The sequence below is a fragment of the Rhopalosiphum maidis genome, chromosome 3 (genome assembly GCF_003676215.2).
Source record: "Rhopalosiphum maidis isolate BTI-1 chromosome 3, ASM367621v3, whole genome shotgun sequence".
Classification (NCBI taxonomy): domain Eukaryota; kingdom Metazoa; phylum Arthropoda; class Insecta; order Hemiptera; family Aphididae; genus Rhopalosiphum; species Rhopalosiphum maidis.
In genome coordinates, this window is record NC_040879.1 from 45,200,887 (window position 1) to 45,211,180 (window position 10,294).

A 10,294-nucleotide genomic window follows, 5' to 3' on the forward strand; every position below is an offset into this window, starting at 1 on the left:
GGAAGAATTTTATTGAATAAAACACTCAAATTAAATTTGAATTTTAATGAATAATAAAAATTATTATTGTAATATTAGCTACGGAATAGATTGTAACTAAAACCAATTTGTATAATATACGAAACAATAAAATTATTTTAATGTAAATTTGTAAATAACTAATGTTCAAAAAATATTTGTTTTTATAGTTCATAAATGATTGTTTGGGCGAGCATGTATTGTTATGACTGTATAATATTATGATATATAACAGTGTAGCGATTCTTAAAATATGGTCCGCGACCCACTAGGGGGTCAGCGGCAGTCTTAACACATAACATAATATGTCAATACGTGTCGTGAGTGCATGGCAATATTGTTGGATTATTATTTATATTATATGAGAAATAGACTTATCTTATCTAGGCCTACAGCACTTTAGTCGGTGGCCGTATAAACTTAAACTTAAAAGAGTAAAAACATTTAAGTTAAAATGGACCGTTGGCTAAAAAAAAGTATTCGAAAAAATTTGGTATGGGGGGAGGGGTCTTTGTTTTACAAAATTTTTAGAACCACTATAATCGTGTATTGTAATAAATTATTTGTTTGAGTATCGATGGTCGGGAGTGTGGCTAAGAAAATCTAAGTTAAGTTGAATTCAATCATTCCGAGACGCGAATATTTTTTTTTACCTAAGAATCCTAATATTTATTGGTACTATGTATCATATATTGCACATTAAGTCATTAATATAATATAGGAGGAGCGTAATATCGCACATTTAGGTGCGTTTTTTTCCGCAACTCGATAAAGCTTTTCGATCATTAATCGTTTGTTCGGCGAATCCGCCAGATTATTAAATCTATAAGTTTCCAAAACCATTGAATATGCATAATTTACAATATTCACATATTTTGTTAATTACAATTTGTATTGGTTTACCATTGCACATGACTATGTGTATGTTGTTGTGTTCCGTGCACGTCTGGCCTAACCAAAGACGATGAGCATAATAACACATAATACAATATAACAATAATATATATCGCACTGCAGACCGACCGTATATTATTATAGTTCACTCTGTACGAGTGCGATTTATATACGTGCGAGTGCGACGCGTCTCGGGGGTATTTACCTGCTGTAACCCGATAATAATTTTCGGAATACGCGCTCCGCAGGTATTTCTTCCGTATCAAATCGCGTAAAGTGCGATCCGTGATAATATTATACGAAGACGTGTACATGTGACCCGGGACCAGCTGTACGTCTAAAATACGGTTTCGGAAATCGTGAAGGCAATTTCAAGGTTGACTGGCCATTGGCTAAATCGCGAAATTCGGTAGGCGATAGACAATTGTTTTTGCCAATCCCGCGCCTAATGTGTCACAATGGGAAGATCATTATATGTATAGGTATCATCGCAATATACTTATATACTTTTGGGTTCATTGGTTTCGTTAAATTGCATTATTACTATTATTATTATCATCATCATCATCATTATTATTATTGAGTATATCCGCCGATCACGCACGCGATTCAACGTCTCGTCGTCGTTTTCTATCACGTCATACGCGACATCGACCGCAACTCTGGCGGCTGTACTTATAGCGATACTCACACATTGTATTATTACGTGTTATTATATAGGTAGGTGGCACCGTAAGGTATTACGCATATCCCGAGGTGTAAGACGTAACGTTTTTGTAGCGATATACGCGCGATGTCGTCTTCGAAAATCCCCAGTAGCCCGGGGTTAATAAAAAAAGTATTTTTTTTTTTTTTTTCGTGATATCATATTATATACTACTGCTACAGGCTGTAACGTTTTGAGTTTTCGATCAAAATATGTACACGCGCAGAAAAATTCGAATACGATTTATGTGCCGTCGGTTTTTAACTCCGAAAGAAGGTGCGAAAATGAATTCTGGTACAGGACGACTGAGTATGGCTATAATACTTTTATAATTATTGTCATTTTACACAAAAAGTAACAATTGGTCTAAATCATATTGAAATCGCGCAAGGCGTATAATAATTGTCAACAATGGGATGCACTCAAGTAATTAGAATATTCTAAATTGAATAATTTCTCGCATCAAGCTGATTTAACAAACCACATTCATACTTTGATGTGATTAAAATATTATTATATTCTCTTTTGTACAAAAATGGTTTTCATAAAAATAAAACATTTTCAATGACCTATAATACTTTGCATCTACCTGTTTAAATATAATATATTATCGTCGAGACAAATTATAATATTGTTACATAAACAGTTTAATAATAGCTAACAATAATCATAATAAACGTAATTTTACTCTTATAGAACATAACCGTTAAATTGTTTGTTTTAATATTTGTGGAGATAAGAAAAATGCGGACGTTGTCAACATTTCCCAACGATCGCTGCCTTTTAAAACACCTATTCTGAGTGAAATATAAGTCTTAAACGTCTTATAAGTTCTTACTGAAGTAAAAATATTTTTCGAGAGATAAACCTATGCTAAATGGATACACCAGAATTTAATTTTACTTTAAAACATTTATTACTACAAGTTAATTGAAAACAAAGATGAGAAAACTTAAGGAAATTTAGCTCGCATAAACTCGTTGAGTAATGACTGCTAGTCGGCTGTACTACGAATAAGTGTATAAGAGGTGGATGAACGTATTTTATAAAATTCCAATGTTCACTTATTTATGTGAAATCCTTTTTTTCACACTTTTTATACCTATAGATAATATGCTGTTTTGTTAATGTAAAGTTTCCTTTTATCGAAAGTTGCAATAGTTATGTATGTATCTATACTGCAAAATATTATAACAAACGATATTTTCTAGGAAACGATTTTTGAAAAGTTCTATAATAATATACAGACTACAAAGTGCGGCTCACTGCACCGCGTGTTCATTTCCCTACCTACCAATAACATTTTGTTTAATACAAACTTATTTAAAAATATATACAGGGCGATTTTTTTTATCGAAGAAAACTTATTATTTCGAATAGTAGGTATTATACTTATTTCAAAATATTTTGCAAATATACTTTTCTAAAAACGTTAAAAATCGTTTACCCTTAATACAATGTATTGGTTAAAAATAAAACACAGTATGAATATTTGATTGATAGTCATCTAATAATAAAAATGTTATAAATTAATAAAACTATTTTTACTATGATTTTATATGTTAAAATGTTGACTTATTTTATCAATAATCCAGTGGAAATCTAATATAATATCCCAGAATCAGGGCATTTTTGGCTAGTATACTTCATTTTTCCTTTGTCAAGACCTGGAGTTATAAAATATGATAATTTGTTCGGACGGTTCGGTATATCGATCGACCAAAGGTAATGAATGAGTATAGAATATAGATAATAATGATTGAAAACAATTGTACCTACCATAATCGATTACCATGGACTAATGTAATTGAACTATTGTATTATAATATTGTGATCACTGTAGCACTCGATTTCCGTTCCTTGACGAGTTGATAACGCTCGATCATGGGAAATGTAAAAATAGGTACTACATAAAAATAAGCGTTAACCTTTTATTTATTTTTTTTTAAAAAGAACTGTATTTTGGGTGATTCAAAGTTTATTTTATTAAATAGATAATGTCGTTAATTATCAAATGTTTTTTTTTTTCAAGATACATAAAATTATGTGTATTGTAAATTCTGTAATTTGTTATCGATTTCATCATGTTTTATCTGCACGTTTATGCACAAAAATGGTATTTAAAATCCAAATATTATGATATAATAATTTATAATAATGTTTTTTCCCCGTACGCAGATGATGTGTATAATGTATGTTATGGGATACAAACCATGTTTGTTTACCGTATTTTGAATTTTATTCTATCTAATTCGTCACAGTAATGTGATATTAATGATTATTATTACGCTGGCATATTATATTTATGTGCTAATAAATATTATTGGAGCAGTACATTATGTTTCGTTTTTATAATATTTAATAGCGATATGATGATACAAACAAAAATTGTTCGTAAAAGAACGTTAAAAAATGTATACCAGACATTATTCAGACCACCAAATCATTGGTACCGACACGACGATGTTACAAGACCAAGCTTCCTTCTTATAACTAAAAAAAATAGTAAATTAGGTACTTAGGTATATTCAAGGGGGTATAGAAGTATACCTCACCTACACCAAAGTCAAACAGAAAGCTATACATAGTATAAAAGTATGTTTATTATTAAAAAGTTCCACACAACCTTACCTGATATTATATTTTTCAGCTATTTAAATGTTTATTTTCGTTGTATTCCAACCCAATACATAATTTGTATATAGTTATGGATGTTATTAATCTTATATTGTAAGCATTAAAGCATGTATTTATCATTTTAATTGCATAAAAAAACAATATACCTTCATAAATAATAATAAAAAAAAAACAAATACGTATCTATTATAATATAACTTATCACTCAAAAGAATAGATTTTTATGTCTATTTATATTTAATTGTTGACAGTATTATAAAATATTTACATAACTGTTGTACCTATTAAAATCAATAAACTTTTCTTTTTTTCACCGATACTTCAAGATGTTTAAAGTTTTAATTAGTATAATTTAATTTGAAGACGTATAATTAGGGTTCTAAATTTGAAATATTTCAAAATTGAAAATTTCACTCTTTTTGAAATATTGAAAAATATTTTTTATTTTTTTAAATGTGTTTGGTTTTAGTTGATTAGAAATAATAAATTGATTATATACAGATAATATTGACAGTAAATATGTAAAAATATGCACTATAAATTTTTGATATTTATCACTTGTATTATTAATTTGGATCCTTATTGGTTATTATTATTATTATTATTTATTATACATATTTTCTTTGTTTCACACAATTAACCAACTTTTGAAATTTTTCACTTGCTAATTGACGTGATTATAAACTTTAAGATATAATAATTTATATTTTATTTTTCATTAAAATGAAATATTTCAAGAAAATAAATTTCATGAAATTTTAAAACCCTACGTATAATTTATAAAATAACGCTTATAAATAGTACTGGTACTGATATAAGTATTATATAATAATTAATTACGAAATTAAAACATAGAATGAATGTCCACGCTGGTCAGAAAAATTGTTAATTCTAAGATTAAATATATAACAATACTTAACTACAGAATAATTTATATACTTTAACACGTACTTATTCTACTTTTAAACCTCGAAAAACCAGTTATTTTGTAGTTAGAAAAGCGTAAAAAAATATCTGTTCATGCCTAAGATTTTGAAATTGTATACAAAGTTTGTTCGATAGTTTTTCAACCTATATAAAAAATAATTAATTTTTTATGAACATTTGAAGTTGAAACTTATACAACATTGGATATTTATCCGTAGTTATAATTATTTATTTATTTTCGATAAATTTTTTTGTTGTTGTTGTTGTTGTAATATAAAGATAATTACTTTTTATCGACATTTTAAATTCAAATTTGGACAAATTACTTATTTATCGATTAATAACAATATTAATTATTTTTTTAAGATTTAAAAATAATATTATTCATAGAAACCCAAAACTTTTATGTATATATTATATTATTATAAATTATACTATACAATATACACAAAGATATTTTTTATTTATTTTAAGATAATATCTATTTATATTATGAATCTATTTTTGCTGTTATACAGTAATATTACAGAAAGATACAATTTAACTTCAAGTTATATAATATTTTATAATATTATGGTATAAATCTATATTATTATAATAATTAAATACGACATTATTTAAGAAAAAATTATACCAACATATCATAGTATCATAATACTAAAAGTAAAATAATTAACTTTAATAGCTATGTCAAAAAAAAAACATATCAAGAAATATACTTAGTGATATTATATAGGCTTACAGACAATTTTCACTCAGAATCATTTTTCATGTACGATTATATACCTAAATACTATGTATATATATAATATTGAATTCAAATAACAGTAATAACACCCATAATAATGCTAATAGTAGCCATTCTAATGTACATCAGACTGGTAAAAACTTGGCTATATTCGTATTCTTTGGTGGCATAATAACATATTGTTTTTATGAAAAATAAAGGAAATGAACTAATGATAACTAATGTTAAATTAAAAAAAAAAAACATCCAATTTTAGTACCTTAAGGGTTAAGTAATAGCAAAGTATAAATTATTGTATTAGTGTATGTAATTTAAGTGTAAAAAGAAGAGATGATGATATTGACATTTAATATAATATCTACTACAGGTATATATTATATAAATAAAAAAAAAAACGATAAAATTAAACGAAAACGATGTAAAACAACAATAATATGCACTTTCGAGAAATTGAGGTGGATGACATGAAATGTATTAAAATAGTAGTTGGTCATATACATTTAAGACATAAAAGTAATTGGCATTGAACCATAATTCAGGACATTAAGAGGACGTTATACCCAAAAGTGTTATCTTTGTTTTATTAACGCATATAACGTAGACAATTTTACGTTTAGAAGAATCCGTTTTACACCTTTGTTTTAATATCATAGTGAACTGACCAACTATATAATTTTAAGGTAAAATACAGGACCCCCACATAGTTTGTTTTTTATGGTATTTTTTGTTCAATGAGAATTATAATGTGACTCAACAAAAGATAAAATAAACAATCCAATATTAGTTACACTAAGAATAAGTAATATTTCGTTATTACTAAAACACATGTATATCTAAATATCAAAGGTAAATATTGTCTCCAAACAATGTAAGACTGTGTTTACGAGATATACAAAATGGCAACATTATAATGCAGTAATACCACAGTGTGCATTAATTGGCCGCATTCACATAAAATAGTTACCTCATGACTGCACTGTTATAGGAATTTATAATTGCATGATTTAAATTTACCAATAACAATATGATTCAATTAATATGCAAAATTTTGTAACTTAATTAAATATATTAATTATACTAAAAAAAAAATATATTTTAATTTTGAAGCAAGTTATGATCAATAATGATCATTATAAAATATCAAAAACGCCTACTTGGATTCCTGATCTATACATTTTATAATATGTAATTCAATATTAAAAACGAATTAAATTGTTAGTATATTTATACGTTGATAACAAAGATACGTACCCACAACGATTCTGTTTTGTTTTAGTTAAAATATTTATTACAAATACAACTACAATGATTAGTTTTGTGAAATTTCACTACTTAATGCTAGACATATTTTTTATGTAAACACAATGAATGGAGACAAATTCAACTGATGCCAAACTAAATTCATTATTATTGAAAATGGTATTTGTTTTTATGTCATCAAAAATATGTTAAAAATTAAGAAATCAAATCATAATAGTAATCATGGTAATTGTGTTCATTAATATTTGATTTTAAAATGTGTATATACCATATCTGTACTAATATTATAATAGTAATATAGTCTATAACCAATAGCAACCCTTTAAATAAACAAAATCCATTCGATTTTCATGAGCCAAAACTAAGTCCATAAATTGAGTACTCAATTATAGGGATTGAAAAATATGGGCTATGAGTCTCAAGTCGGTATCTATTTATTTAACTTTTATTTATTGAAAAAGTTCAATAGGTCGTTTTTGAGTCTATAAAGGACAAACGTTCAATTTTATATATTGCAATGGAACGATAGTTAGTAGCTCATTTTTATAGTAACATAATTTAAGTTCTAGAACATACATAATATATATCATACTTAACTACATAATAATGAACGCTATTCGATTTCAAACCCTTCAAATGAATCAATAACAACTTATATTTTATCACTGACCAAGTACCCCCCCCCCAAAAAAAAAACGGATTCGTGACTACGAGTAGTTATAGAGTCGTGGGCAACTGTGGGATACTCTGCACCTGCAGCGCTGTACACAATTAATGCTATCTCTCCGCAATCAAACTTTATATTACTAAAACGCTTTCAATCAACGTGTTTGGCCAAATTAATCATTCTAACATCGCACAATGCAATTAACAACAAGCCTATATATACTTATCGTCGCATCAACCGTGGACACCTACCACGGTGTTATCATATAATAAAAAAAATATATAAGTGTAGGTATAGAAATATATAATATATAATAAATAAGTATAAAAAAATAATTCTAACGTTACCTAATCGTCATTTCGTTTGAATCTAACACATTTGCTATTTACTAATTTTTTAATTTATTTACTATTCTTATAAAAAAACAGAATGGTGGTCTTGTTTTCTTCGATGAAAATTTCTTTTAGACTGTTCAGTATAGACGGGTTATCTTCATATTTTGTTTAAATATCTAGCCTCAAGTAGACACTTGAAATTTCAAAAAAAAAATTGTGCGTTTTGTATTTTTTAAGATTATCTGCTATACACATGTATTCGCTATATTTCCTCGGTTTTTCGTCATTCGTTTTATATATATTTTCCACGTTTATAATTGATATATCTGTAACTGACGACCGTGATAATTTTCAAGCCTGACACCCATCGGCATTAGTTAATTCTATGGTGTGACTGAGGATATGCCATATCGGCTGTTAGATGTCTAGCTATTTTCAACCACGGTTTAAAAAAAACGTATATCTTTAACCGCGGTTTCAATAATATTATGCTTTATAAAAACGTAAGACATCGGTATAGCTTGTATATGACATTGCTCAAACGGACTTTTAAATTCAATTATTTGTATATCAATACAATAGTATTATACATCTACACATTAACGATGTGTATGTAAATTTAAAATTTACTTATTTATGTCATATCACATAATATAGAGTTTTTTAAGTTATACAATTTAATGAAGTTAAAAAAAATTATGTAAATTAATTGTTTTAATTAATTATAAATTATTATTATGTTTTGGTATTAGATAATATTATTTTCCAAAAAGCGCAAAAACAAGTAACAACATGAACAATTTATACATTATACTACACAAGTTAAACTATTAATGTATGAGTCTGGAGCGTTTGTACCTTTAGTCGTTTAATCATGCTATCCTTTTTTCGGAGTGTTTTCAGTAAAGTTAGGTTAGTTTTTTTATTTTAATCTTTATTATAACATTTACATTAGAGACATTAGATGTGATCTGATAATTTGGGTCTGTCGCCAACGACCATACCACGTTGAATACACCAGTTCTCGTCCGATCACTGAAGTTAAGCAACGTCGGGCGTAGTTAGTACTTGGATGGGTGACCGCTTGGGAACACTACGTGCCGTTGGCGTATTATTTTTCTTTTTTCAAAAAACACATTTAATTACAAATTTTACCCTAATTACTTCGTATAAAATGGATATACAATATTTAGTTGAAAAATTTTTTTTATACGGATTATAGTAAATATCTATTCACATATCTCTTAATCTCATTCAAAGTTGGATAATTTTTGTGGAACTTTGAGTTATAAGAATAATTAAAAATATTATCAAAGTTATCGATTGAAAATAGTATACCTATTTTTGTACAAAGTTGTTTATATTACCTATATTATATATAACAACAAAATATATAATATTATCAATACTCAAAAAACAGGACTCGAGACTTAAAGCATTTGCTTATTTTAATGGATTGACTTAAAATGTAGCAGAGTGCTATGAAAGTGTATGTCATGTCGAAACACGTTCAATTATGAAATTTGAAAGTGCTTTTTTTTGTTGCTTTTTTCAACAATTTTAAAAAATATGCTTATTTCCAGTTTTTTTGATTATTTTTGCTTTTATGACAAGTCTTTTTTTACTTTTTATAGTTTTTTTTTAGAAAATCCCTCGGAAAATCTATAAACAATAAGACAAAATGTCTCGAAAGTGAAGTTTGATTTTTTATAATAAAAAGATATATTTTGATTTTTTTGATTTTTTAGTTAAAAACTTTTCCTAATCATTTTGTTTCAATATATGTTGTAGTATTTAATTATATTGTTTTTAGCACAGTTACAAATAATTTGTAGTATATTATAATATTATCCCTAGTACCCATTTTATCATGTAAAAACAAAGTTTTTTTTTTTTTTTTGATTAAATATTTTTGCTCAAATTTATGTTTTTTAAATGCTTATTTGAGTGCTTAAAATGATTTTTTTAAGTGATTATTTTAAAGATTTTAAGTGCTAAAGTCCCGAGCCCTGCTTATAATTAATATGATAATTCATAATATAAAACGGCTATCATCAAACCATACATTGTGATAGCATTGTTGGACAAAGAAGCACAACTTG

At 26.8% G+C, this 10,294-nt stretch overlaps 1 non-coding gene across 1 annotated transcript; it reads left to right on the plus strand.

Moving 5' to 3' along the window:
* The first annotated feature begins 9,182 nt into the window (after positions 1-9,182).
* Positions 9,183-9,301, plus strand: LOC113559483. Its single transcript, XR_003405985.1, has one exon. It is a non-coding gene; the product is annotated as a 5S ribosomal RNA (ribosomal RNA).
* Positions 9,302-10,294: the final 993 nt, after the last annotated feature.